This window comes from Alligator sinensis, unplaced genomic scaffold (genome assembly GCF_000455745.1).
Source record: "Alligator sinensis unplaced genomic scaffold, ASM45574v1 scaffold264_1, whole genome shotgun sequence".
Lineage (NCBI taxonomy): Eukaryota > Metazoa > Chordata > Crocodylia > Alligatoridae > Alligator > Alligator sinensis.
In genome coordinates this window covers 6,150,351-6,163,745 of record NW_005841831.1, presented here as the reverse complement: position 1 = coordinate 6,163,745, position 13,395 = coordinate 6,150,351, and positions in this window count along the sequence as shown.

Sequence of the window (13,395 nt, the reverse complement as noted above, 5' to 3'; positions counted from 1 at the left end):
AAGTACTGCAGCTTGAATTGCTGTAATTGCTGCAAATATCCAGTCACTGAATTTTACAAAACATGGAACTAAATCACCGTGTACAGGAAAAGAAGAAATGTGGGGCACTAAAAAGACTAATCTCTGGGGGATGGTATTTGCAAGAGAGTGCAGTAATTGAGATAGGAATGTAGGAAATGCAGACTGGGACTGGAAACCTCTCCATTAGAGCTGGTCAAAATCTTATCAACAATTTTTTCATTGAAAAAATGGGGTATTTTATGGGAAGATATCACTGCCCTAGAAACTATTCGTTTCTTAATGAAATTTAAATGAAAAAATGTGGAAAAGTAGTATTTATCATTAAAAATGATGAACCTTTGAGAGAGGGAGAACTGGCTTAGTTATGAGAGAAGATTAAAAGAGCTAGGATAAGTATATGGATAGGATAGGAATTCTGACTCCCCAGTTCAGGATTGTGTGATATGAGGAATTGTGTTTGCCATCCCCAGGGTGAAGAGCAGAGTGGAGGGCATTTGGGTTTTTTTCTCATGCTTTTAGGCTTTGCTGGTTGCCCCGTGGGGCTGGGAAGAATTATTTTTACCTTCTGTTGCTCAGGTGTCATGGGAGGGTATTTTTGCCTTCTTCTGAAACATGGGGTACTAGGTGTAGCCACAGCTGGGGATTTTCACTGGAGTGTACCAGTGTTCCTGCTGGGACAAAAAAAAAAATCCAGATTCCTGGTTAGAATTTATTTAGAACAAACCAAAAATTGAGAATAGTTGAAGAAAAAGAAAGAGCAACAAAGGCTAGGTGGGGTTCTGTGAAGAGAGGATATAGTACTAGGTATATACTGATGGTATGGACAGATGTGGACCATCATGGGAGAATATATTTTGTGTAGGATGAAATGTGAACATTCAACCATTCTTGACACTTGTCACAGGACAAATCCCCCCAAAATGTGCAGGATAAGAAGTACTAACACTTGTCCCATGCTATTGCAATGGGCATAGATTCATAGATTGTAGAGTCAGAAGGGACCACAATGAATCATCGTGTCCGACCCCCTGCCCCTGGCAGGAAAGAGGACCGAGGTCAGATGACCCCAGCCAGGTGACTATCTAGCCTCTTAAACATCTAAACAGGTGTCCCATGATACTTCTGCAGGGCTGGCACACTTGTCAGTCCTCCAGGCATCCCACAATGCATCACTTCAGCCCCAATCCTGGCCAGTCTTGAACTCTATCAGCCACTTTGGCCCTGAGCACAGAACTCTACTGCCCAGAAGTGTCAGGAGCCAGGTGGCCACCTACCTCTATTAATTGCCCTAGTAGTGACTTGCCTGCCATTTCTTGCTTGCCACCCACCCAAAACTGGGTGGGTGGGTGGTCTACTAATGGTTCTAGCCCAGGTCATGTCAGTTGTACTACCAATAACTTGAGCAGCCTGAGGGAGATAGCCCAAGGAAAGGTCCTGCTTCACCCCTCAGGAAAGCATGGGGCCTCTGATGGCAGACTTAACTGCCTGTACACAAACACCAGGAGCTTAAGAAATAAGCAACTGACTGCAGCAGCTCCAGCCTCAGCATGAAACACACAGTGGGAACTGGTGACTGGGGATGTAAGGCTGCAGCAGTGGTAACCAGCTAAGCAGGCAGAGGGAGGCCAGTGCTTTGTCAGCCCTCACCTTCCTGCCACTGATCTTCATTCTGTGGCAGGTCACTCCCCAGCCATGCCAGTAGGCTGTTTGACTGGGTAGAGATGCTTCATGGGCTGGATATCTGGCTTGTGGGCCTTATGTTTGAAATCCCTGCTCTACCAAAAACACACTAGCAGTACTGTACAACAAGAGGGATCCCCCATGAAGTGCCTGAATATATGCCCAGAGTTCAAGATAAGGTCCTGGTCCTGGCTTCATGCCCAGATATTAGGGCAATGAAATGTACCACTTTCTTTCCCACCCCCTTCAGCTTCTCACTTCTGTTTCCAACCTGAGAAAGTGGCATCACTGGCCTTCACTCCCATTCAAACAACTCATTAGGGAGAGATAAAGGCACTTTATTACAAATAATTCTTTGCAAGGCAGCAAGCAAGGAAATGAGAAACTAAGAAGCTTTTAAGTCATCAGGGCTGCCTCTTGGTCAATCAGTGCAAACCACTGTGGCAATTCACATTCCCCTGTAAGTGGACACAATATAACTTGTACTGGCCTGGACTTGTCCAGATCCTAATGCTGGCCCCAAAAGTCAGTCAAAGCTTCCTCTGACCTTCCTCTGGTGAATTGAGTTTTACACTCCCGCCGCCCAGTTCTTCAGCATACTATATAAAGTTCATGCTCACAAGGTTGTGGGCTCTTCACAGCAGTGGTCTGCTGATCCCTTCAAGACAGGGGTGGGCAGGGGAGGGGATGCTGGTCCCTTCGCATTCTCACACCATGCATTTTCAGTGGTGCAGTGCCTGCCTGTTTGCAGCCTTTGTGATTTATTTTGCTGACAGTTAAGCTAGAGACAGATTGTTGGCCCCTCTTGTGGTGTCCTACTCAGAAGTGCTCTTAGTGTGTAGTAACTAAGGTACACCATTAGGCATTACCTGACATTCCACAGAACTGCAAAATACAGTGGTGACCCATCATAGCATGCCTGCCCTCTCCATGAGTTAAAGTCATCAGGGACCACCACCTCTTGAAGTAAGAAGTAAGCAAAGACTTCTGGACTGCCTCATGAAGCAATGAACAGGAGATTCCTCTGCTGTGGAGTCAGATGGACCAGGGCAACATTGGCCAGGGTGCCGGCATCTTGTGGTTACAGATGAAGGGCATCATCAGGATGTCTCAAAGCAACAGACTGTACTCAGCAGACCATCCCCACACATCTCAAATGGCCCACTGTAGTTCATAGCCTCCATGGGAGTTAGGGGCCCTGGCTGTACCCTATTGCTGTTTACCCCAGGGCTATTCAAGCATGCCTCTGTTTCTCTGGGTCCCAAGGAAGCACAGGGGAGAAAGAACTTACCATAATGAGAGTCTGCAGGGTGAATGATCCTGTACACTGTCTGGATGGCTTTGCAGTTGCAACTTTTGTTGGGGAGTTTTTCATGGAGTCAGGCAACAGTGCGGAAAACAGTGAACAAGATGAGCTGGAAGCTGCAACCTGTGAAAAGAACTATGACTTGACTGGTATCACAGAGACCTAGTAGGACAGCTCTTATGACTGGAATGTCAACGTTGAGGGTTGCACTTTGTTTCAGAAGGACAGGTTTGGGAGAAAAAGTGGTGGTGTTGCCTTGTTCCCTGGTTCAGGAAGAAGAAGACAGCAGAACAGAATGCATTTGGATGAAGTTGAAAGTGAAAAATGAAGCACCAATATAATGGTGGGGATTTATTAAAGGCCACCAATTCAGGACGAGGAGGCAGATGAGGCACTCTTCAATGAGGTGACAAATCAATACAAAAGCTATAGGATGGTACTGATGGGAGACTTCAATTTTCCAGACATCTGCTAGAAGAACAATGCAGTCAAACATAAAATGTCAAGCTGGTTCCTAACTTGTGAAGATAACTTTCTGTTGCAGAAAGTGGAGGATACAACTAAGGGATCATTTATCTTGGATCTTGTCCTGACCAACAGGGAAGAACTGGTGGTGGATGTGAAGGTGAAAGGTAACTCGGGGGGAAGTGATCACAATATCATAGAATTCCAGATCCTGAGATGGGGAAAGGATGAGGTCAGCAAAATTAGGGCATTAGATTTAAAAAAGCCAGATTTCATCCAACTCAATAAGTTAATGGATATGGTGTCATGGGAGGATAGACTGATGGCTAAAGGTGCCCAGGAATGCTGGGGACTTCTAAAGGGCACAGTATTCAAGGCCCAACAAGAAACTCTTCTGACACAATGGAAACACAAGACGAATGGCAAGAGACCAATGTCTGCACAAGGAGTTTCTAAAATGCTTCAAATGCAAAAAGAAAGCATACAGACAATGGGAGAATGGGCAGCTCACCAAGCAAATGTACCAGGTAGGAGCCTAGAGGGACAACATCAGGAAGGCAAAGATAAAGAATGAACTGCACCTCCTCGCAAGAGAGGTTAAAGACAGCAAAAAGAGCTTCTATAAGTATGTTGGCCAGAACAGAAAGATCAAGGAAGCTGTGGGTCCACTGTTAAATATCCTGGGGGGATTCTTAACAGAAGATGCAAAGAAGGCCGAGCTACTCAAAGGCTACTTTGCCTCAGTCTTCACAAAAAAATTAAGCTGCAGCCAGACACCTAATAAGAATTATTTGGATAAGGAAAAGGACAAGGTGAGGGATGAAATAACAAAAGAAACATTCAGAGAACATTTGGTGGGTCTGAATGAATTCAGGTCTGCAGGGGCTAATGGACTTCATCCCAGGATACTGAAGGAACCGAGAGAGATCTCGGAGTCCTCGACAATGATCTTCATGAAGTTGTGGAAGACAGGCAAGGTACCAGAGGCCTGGAAAAGGGCCAGCATAGTGCCCTACTTTAAAAAAAGCAAAAAGGACCTGGGGAACTATAGACTGGTTAGCTTCACCCCAATACCCAGGAAGTATATTCTACAGAAGTCCATTTGCAAGTATTTGGAGGAGGAAAGGCTGATCACAAGTAGCCAGCATGGATTTACTAAGAATAAATCATGTCAAACAAACTTGATCTTCTTCTTTGACAGCATAAGTACTTGGGGGGCTGAAGGGAAAGCTGTGGGTATAGTGTATCTGGACTGCAGCAAAACTTTTGACAAGATTCCAGATGAACCTCTCATAAACAGACTGGAGAAATATGGGCTGGACAAAACTACTGTAAGGTAGACAGACAAGTGGCTCAAAACCCAAAAGCTAAGGGCAATTATAAATGGATCCATATCAGTGACAGGATCTTTGAGTGGAGTCCCACAGAAGTCTATCCTGGGCCCAGAGCTGTTCAACATGTTTATTAATTATTTGGATGCAGGCATTGACAGATTTTTGAGCACGTTCGTAAATGAGACAGAACTAAGAAGGATTCTAAACACCCTGAAGGACAGGAGGATCTCAGCAGATTGGAAAGCTGGGCTGAAGCTAACAGGATGAAATTTAATGCTGACAAATGCAAGGTGCTACACCTGGGAAAGAATAATCAGAAATACAAATACAAAATGGGTGACACCTGGCTGGTTGGCAGCACTATGAAGAAAAATCTGAGATCTACTATTATTGATAGATCATAGACTCAATATGGATCTGTAGTTTGATGCAGCTACTCAAAAGGCAGATCTAGTTTTGGGATGTGTTAATAAAAGCATTGGGTGCAAGATACAGAAGGCGCTAGTGCCTCCCCACTCTGCACTGGTTATGCCTCATCTAGGACAGTGTGCAGTTTTGGATGCCAGATTTTTTAAAGGACAGAAGTTAGAGGGTCTAGAGGCAGGCAACAAAAATAAAAGTTAAAGGACTAGCCATATTCGACTTGCATAAAATTGCTTAGGAGGGGACATGATAGCAGTCTACAAATACTTGAAGGGCTGCCATAAAGGAGAGGGAAAACAACCTTTTCCCTTGTGGTGCATATGTGGCCCAATGGCTTGAAGTTGCGGCAAAGTAGGTTTGGACTAGATATCAGGAAATGTTCTTCATTGTTAGAACAGTGAGTCAATAGAATAGACTGCCTAGGGAAATTGTGGACTTTCCATCACTGGAGGTGTTTAAGAAGAGGTTGGACAACCACTGCTTGGGGATGATCTAGATGTTGCTATTCCTATGTTCTGTTATGGGTATTTCCCTTGCTTACAGGTTTTGGTGGTTGCTGCATGGGACTGGGAGGGAATTCTGCTTTACACCCCTCCCTTCTCCCCCTCAACCCCTTGCTGCTACATGTGTCAGGAGTTTTTTTAAGCCTTCTGTGACTGGAAGCCTGGAGGCTCCTGTCAGTTTAAAGAGAGAACATCTGCAGTTAGGACCCAGAGCAGCTGAATCGAGGCTAACTGCAAGAAAGCAGGTAGCCAGGAGTCCCTGCAGCTGAAACAGGGGGCTGCAATAAAGAAAAGAGGATTACTTGTAGCTAGTCTAGAGATGACTGCATAGAATACACTGGCTGTAGGAGAACTGGTAGCCGAATGACCAGCTAACTATTAATGAGCTTGATGCCAGCAAACATACAGGCAGCCAGCTGTGGGCAAGGACTTACCCTGAGAGGGTAACTCCCTCATGAAGAAGAAGCAGAGTAGCAAACTCTACCAAGGCAGATAGGTAGATACCCAGAAGCAAGGGTTGCTTAGGTAAGCCCTAGCCAAGAAAGCAGGCAAATCATCAGCCAGAGGGAGGGAATGCCTGTGGGGAGCTGCAGGGTCACATGGCCAGATGGGGCAGGGCTTAGGAAGCAGATAAAGCCAGTGCATGGGAGCAGGCAGGGCAGTCTGGCTCTGCAGGCTGAAAGGGAAGGAGCTCCTGAGCAGGGAAGCTGAAGGAGACTGCCTGGCTGACCTGAAAGGCCCAGAGATCTGCAAATGAGAAGCCTACAGGGAAATAGGACCCAGTATGAGGAGGGGAGTGGTAGTTCATCCAGGGAACTGGTAGACTGGGTTTGGGACTACAGGAGAGGTTTGGAGGTCCCAGCTGTGCCTGCAGGACACATGACTACCTTGATCCCAGCCAGGGGTGAGACAAATAGTGAGAGTAGCATGGAAAGGGCTAAGACCCCCATGCCTGAGCCAGGCACAAACCCAGGGTCAGGGACCCATAGCCCGAAAGGGGTGAGATCAGCCCAGAAGGGTAGAGACCAGGGGCCAGGGGCCCAGCTGCCCAGAAGTGTGAATTTTAGGGCCAGGGGCCCAGAGCAAGAGGCACAAGGGCCAGAGGCCAAGAGAGATGGAAAACTGACAGGAACAGAGCTGCACCTGAATCAGTGGGCCAGGGCTGAAGGCTGATAGCTAGAGAAAAAGGAAGTTGAAACTGAAAAGGCCAATTCCTGTACAAGGGACGAACCATATCAAGTTAAACCTGCAAGGCATGGGCATGGCTGTAGGGGATGTCAGAGGCTGTGAATAGCCCATAAGGCAATAGGTGTCCTGGGGAATGCATGAGACAGGAGGGCCCATCTACTGACATGGGTTTGTGCTAGTGGGGTCTGGGAGGGGATCTCCTGGTGAAGAAAGGATGAGGGCGTGTTCTAGGTCCCTTCGGCAGCTTCCCTTTAACAATATAGCAATTACATAAAGGCATGGCAGTAAAAGAGTGGCAGAGAGGGTACCTAAAATCAGAGTAAGGCCAGTAACTGTTTGGCTACCCAAGCCCCTCAACTGTTTGGTCACAGCTGCCCCTGGAGCCCAGTCCTGCTACACCTTCCTCAGAGACATTACGTATTAGATGCAGCCAAGGCTGGGGGTTTTGACTTTGGAGTGCCAATCCTTCTTCTAGGACTTAAAGCCGGGTCAGACCGATTGCCAGGAATTTTACCCCCTGGTCAGATTGGTAGGGACTGTAGCGGGATTTGCCTTCTTCTGTAGTGGTTGGGGGGTGGGGGGGAGATCAGGAGAGGCATGGCCCTGTTCCTGGTATCTTTTAAACATATGACAACAACCTTTTGCAGCAGCAGAATGTTGGCTGCCATGGTCCCCCTGAGTTATGTGTCATGGGCTAGGGTGTTATGTCTTGTGTTGTGTCAGGGTTGACTGTAGTAATGCTAAGAGTTTAGAATATGGATTTATAAGGGATGATTTGGATAGGGATAATCCTGCATCAGACAGAGGGCTGAACTAGATGACATATGGAGGTCCCTTCCAGTCCTACTTCTCTTTTTTGGCCAGACACCTACAAATGGTAGCAATAGCACCTATGGACCTTATAATGGGCAAAGGACACAGTCAGAGACTGGTGCCCAGAAAGCTTCCACGCAGAGTAAGACCCAGGCCCACACAAAGTTGAACATGCTGGAGTCAAGCCACTGTTGGATAATGGAGGCTAGGCAATGAAAGGAGGAAGAGCAAATGTACCTCTGCTAGTGCTTGACCATGGTGAGGCACGGGATGAAGGAGTCGCAGCATACTGCTGCATGGCTTGGCAGCGATCTCTACACAGCCACTGCTGAGTACAGACACAAGATGCTCAGGGAGTCCATGAAGGCTGAACAGAGGCTATGTATAGCCTTGCGTCTGCCTTGAACCAGCAGACTTAAAGCATCCTTGTTGATTTACCGTCTTCTTTCAATATGTCTGTTGTTTTGTTTAATAGAAGTTCTGCCTCTTGTCAGAATTATGGCTGTGGTATTTAAAAAAAAACTGGGCAAAGAGGAGCTGTGTACAGGCAGCCACAACTGTTTCTTCTTCCCTGTCTCCCTCCCCCATTCCTTGTGCAAGGAACAAGCATTGTGTTTTGGAGGGAAATTTGTGTTTTGGAGGGTCATTGTGACTTTTTAACCTTCACTGTGTTGTGGGTCCCACTTCAGTTAGACAGCGATTGATACCATTTAAGTTAATTGCCTACTTAACACCTCAGCCATCCCCTTGCCAAAACCAGGCAGCAGTAGGGACCCCTCCCTGCAGCACCTGGTCTCATACCCAGAGTTTAATATAAGATACCCTTGCACAGCCCAAATTCTCATTGCCTTCCTTCCCCTCCCTCTACCACAGCCCTGGAGACAGCCACATGACAGCATAAGTTCAGTTAATAGTGAATCGGGTATGTTGTATCATTCCATGATTCACTACCCTCAACCCGAATCTGCAAAAGGGATCAGCCACATGCCTCACAGGCAGTGCCAGGCAACTGTCCTCCATTTGAAAACTTGCAGGCACAGTACCTGTAGGAGCCAGTAGCTGCTCTGCCTCAACTGGCAGGGGCAGGGGCTCAGGCAAGGGCTCCTTCTTGGCCTTGCAGATGTTATGCAGCCCACATGCGCAGATCACAAAATGGGGTCACATTGCACTCACTGACAGCCATGCATGTCCTTAGGCATCTCCAGCAAGCCTTGAGACACCTCAAAGCACACTAACAGCCATTCTGCATGGAGCTTATAATTGAACAGTGCCTTCTGGCATCCAAATATTCAGTGAATGGCTTCATCAGCCAGTGGTACAGGGGGTAGGCAGGGTCCCCAGTTAGTAGCAGAGATAGTCACTTCCTCAACCTGGATATCATGCATACCAGGGGCAAATCTCTCTGCTCCATCTGTTCAGGAGGGAAGAAAGAGCTTCCAAATAAACTGGTACCTTGTACCTTGCCCAACCAGGTGGCATTTACATGCCTGACAATTGCCTGCATCACAAAGGAGAAGTAGCTATTCCAACTGATGAATTCACGGCCATAGTGAATCCTGGATGCGCAAGCAAAGTGAATCCTGTCTAGGAAGAAAGGCAAAAGGGCACAGCAGCCCCCTTGGCTCTCCAGGGAACTGGTGGACCTCCTACGTCTTAAAAGGAAGACCTACAAAGGATGGAGGACTGGAACTGCCACCAAGGAGGAACACTCTGCTCTGGTCCGGACCTGCAGAGAGCAGATCAGGAAAGCCAAGGCTGTGATGGAACTCCAGCTAGCTACAAATATCAAGGAAAATAAAAAGTCCTTTTTTAGATATCATAGAATCATAGAAGTCGGGTCGGAAGGGACCTTGTAGATCGTCAAGTCCGACCTCCTGCCTGGGCAGGAGGAAAACTGGGCTCAAATAACCCCAGCCAGGTAGGCATCAAGCCTCTTCTTAAAGACCCCCAGGGTAGGAGCCATCACCACTTCCCTTGGAAGTTGATTCCAGATCCTAGCCGCCCTAACTGTGAAGCAGTTCTTACGGATGTCTAATCTAAACCTACTCTCCAACAACTTGTGGCCGTTATTCTTTGTTATCCTGGGGGGGCTCTAGGGGAAACACGGTCTCCCCCAAACCCTTCTGGTCCCCCCTAGTGAGTTTATAGACTGTCACCAGGTCCCCCCTCAGCCTTCTCTTGTGAAGGCTGAACAGGTTCAGGTCCCGTAGCCTCTCATTGTAGGGTCTGCCCTGCTGTCCCCAGATCATGCGGGTGGCCCTCCTCTGGACCCTCTCAATGCTGTCCACAACCCTCTTGAAGTGGGGTGCCCAGAACTGGACACAGTACTCCAGCTGTGGCCTGACCAGTGTTGCGTAGAGGGGGAGGATCACCTCCTTGGCCCTACTTGAGATGCACCTGTGGATGCACGATAGGGTCCGGTTAGCCCTGCCGACAGTGACCTCGCATTGTCGGCCCATGTTCATCTTGGAGTCAATGATGACTCCAAGATCCCTTTCTGCCTCCGTGCTCTCAAGAAGGGAGTTTCCCATCTTATAAGTGTGCTGCTGGTTACTACTGCCCAAGTGCAGCACCCTGCACTTGTCAGTATTGAAACGCATTCTGTTTTTGTTAGCCCACCCTTGCAACCTATCCAGGTCTTTCTGCAGTCTTTCCCTCCCTACCAGCATGCCCACCTCACCCCAAATTTTGGTATCATCAGCAAATTTAAACAGGTTGCTTTTCACCCCGTCTTCCAAATCGCTGATAGATATGTGGGGAGCTGGAGGAAAAGCAAGGGCAACATTGGACCCCTGCTAAACCAGATGGGGCAACTGACAACTGACGCCGAGGAAAAAGCGAATTTGCTAAATGGGTACTTTGCGTCAGTTTTTCATCAGTCCCATGGGACGGCCCTGCCCATTGTGCATCACGGAGGCCCAGGTGTGGGAGATTCCTTGCCCTCCATCAAAGCTGACCTCATGAAGGAACACCTTGACAGGCTGGATACCTTCAAGTCAGCCGGCCCTGATGGGTTACATTCAAGGGTACTCAGGGAGCTGGCAAGCATCGTAGCTCAGCCCCTGGCATGGATCCTTGAGAGCTCTTGGCACTCTGGCTAAGTTCCCGATGATTGGAAGAAAGCCAATGTGGTGCCTATCTTCAAGAAAGGGAGGAAAGTAGATCTGGCAAACGACAGGCCCATCAGCCTGACCTCTATCCTGGGGAAGGTCTTGGAAAAGATTATCAAGGAGGCCATCCTTAACAGACTAGCTGAAGGCAATATCCTGTGGGATACCCGGCATGGGTTTGTTGCGGGTAGGTCTTGCCTGACCAAACTCATTTCCTTTTATGACCAGGTGACTTATCACCTGGACAAGGGGGAAGAGACTGACATTGTATATCTTGACTTTAAAAAAGCCTTCAATCTGGTATCCCACAATCACCTCTTGGCTAAACTGGCTAACTGCAGCCTCAACCTCACCATGATCCACTGGCTGGGTATTGGCTCCGCGATAGGACCCAGAGGGCAGTGGCCAATGGGAGCCAATCATCTTGGTGCGCTGTGACCAGTGGGGTCCCTCAAGGCTTTGTCCTAGGGCCTATACTATTTAACATCTTCATCAATGATGTGGACATTGGTGTCAGAAGCGGACTGGCCAAGTTTGCCGACAACACCAAACTCTGGGGTAAAGCATCCACACCTGAGGACAGGAGGGTGATCCAGCTGGATCTTGACAGGCTCAGGAAATGTGCAGACGAGAACCTGATGGTGTTCAACACCGATAAATGCAAGGTTCTCCACCTTGGGAGGAAAAATCTGCAGCATGCTTATAGTCTCGGCAGTGCTGCGCTGGTTAGTACTACAGATGAAAGGGACTTGGGAGTCATGATTGACCACAAGATGAACATGAGCCTTCAGTGTGATGCTGTGGCTAGTAAAGCCGGACTCGATGATCTTCCGAGGTCCCTTCCAGCCCTGATGATGATGTCTATGAAAGCGAGCAAAACACTGGCTTGCATCCATAGATGCTTCTCAAGTAAATCCCGGGATGTCATTCTCCTGTTGTACTCAGCCTTGGTGAGGCCACAGCTGCAGTACTGCATCCAGTTTTGGGCTCCACAATTCAAAAAGGATGTGGAGAAGCTTGAGAGGGTGCACAGGAGAGCCACACGCATGATCAGAGGTCAGGAAAACAGACCTTATGATGAGAGGCTGAGAGCCCTGGGGCTCTTCAGCTGAAAAAGCACAGGCTCAGCGGTGATCTTGTGGCCACCTATAAATTTATCAGGGGTGCTCATCAGGATCTGGGGGAATGTCTGTTCACCAGAGCACCCCAAGGGATGACAAGATTGAATGGTCACAAACTCTGCTGCGACTGATTCAAGCTGGACAGAAGAAAGAACATCTTTACTGTCCAAGCCCCCAAGTTTTGGAATAGACTGCCGCTGCAGGCGGTTCAAGCACCCACTTTGAACACCTTCAAGACACATTTGGATGCTTATCTTGCTGGGACCTTGTTATCCCTGCTGACTTCCTGCCCCTGGGGCAAGGGGCTGGACTCGATGATCCTCTGGGGTCCCTTCCAGCCCAAATGTCTATGAAATCTATGAAATAGTGCACAAGGAAAAGGATGGTGATGTGTGTGCTGTCAACAGCCACCTTGTAGTTGGGGAACCCCAGGCTGGCTAACCCATTTATGACTTCCTGCAGGTCAGCAAGGCATATGATACATAGGGCTGTCACCTGTTGGATCACCAGGCACACCTCTCGCATTGCCTTTCCAGCTGTCAACTTGCCCACACCAAAATAGTTTGCCGCAGACCAGAGGCTGTCTGGGGTCACAAGCTTCTATATAGCAATAGGACCATGCTTCTCTACAAGTAAGGGCACTCTCAACACTGTTGTCTGCTGCTGTATGTGTGAGGCAAGCTCAGTGCAGATCTCCATGAAGGTGCCCCTGGACATATGAAACTTCACACCCCACTGTCACAGCCGCCTGGGACAATGAACAATCTGCTCTCACCACTTGCTGTTCATCTCCCTGGCCCAAAAATGTTGCTCCTTGGTTTGGAGCCACATCCATGTCTGCCTGGCCATAATGTGCTGACCTGTGGCCAAAATATCTTCATGGCAGTGGCTGCCGTCATGGACAAGGATCCAGATGTAGCCATGGTTGGTCCATTATTTGACAATGAGCACACACATGAGGTTCTCTCCTACAACTACTTCTCTATTATTCTTGGCTCCAGTAAAAGTAGACATGGCATCTATCAGGGCCTAATAACATTCACATCCTTCAAGAAGGATGTGGAGAAGCTTGAGAGAGTCTAGAGAAGAGCCACCCATATGATTAGAGACCTGAAGAGCAAGCCATATGAGGAAAGGATGACAGATACAAGACTGTTCAGCCTAGAAAAAAGAAGACTTTGAGGGGATTTGGTAGGGCTGTGCAAAGCTTAGGGTGGTGATTCAGTTTGGAGGAGATTTGGCCTGATTGGGTGGCTGAATCTCCGAATCCAAATTGAATCAGGACACCAATTAAAAGGTCCAAATTGATTCAAAGCTCTCCAAATCTTCAAAAAAGATTTGGGCAGTCCCCTGGTGGCTGCAGCAGGGAGCTGCAGCCAAAGTCAGAGCTGGTAAGTAACAGGGGTGGGGAAGAAGGGGCTGGGGAAGGGG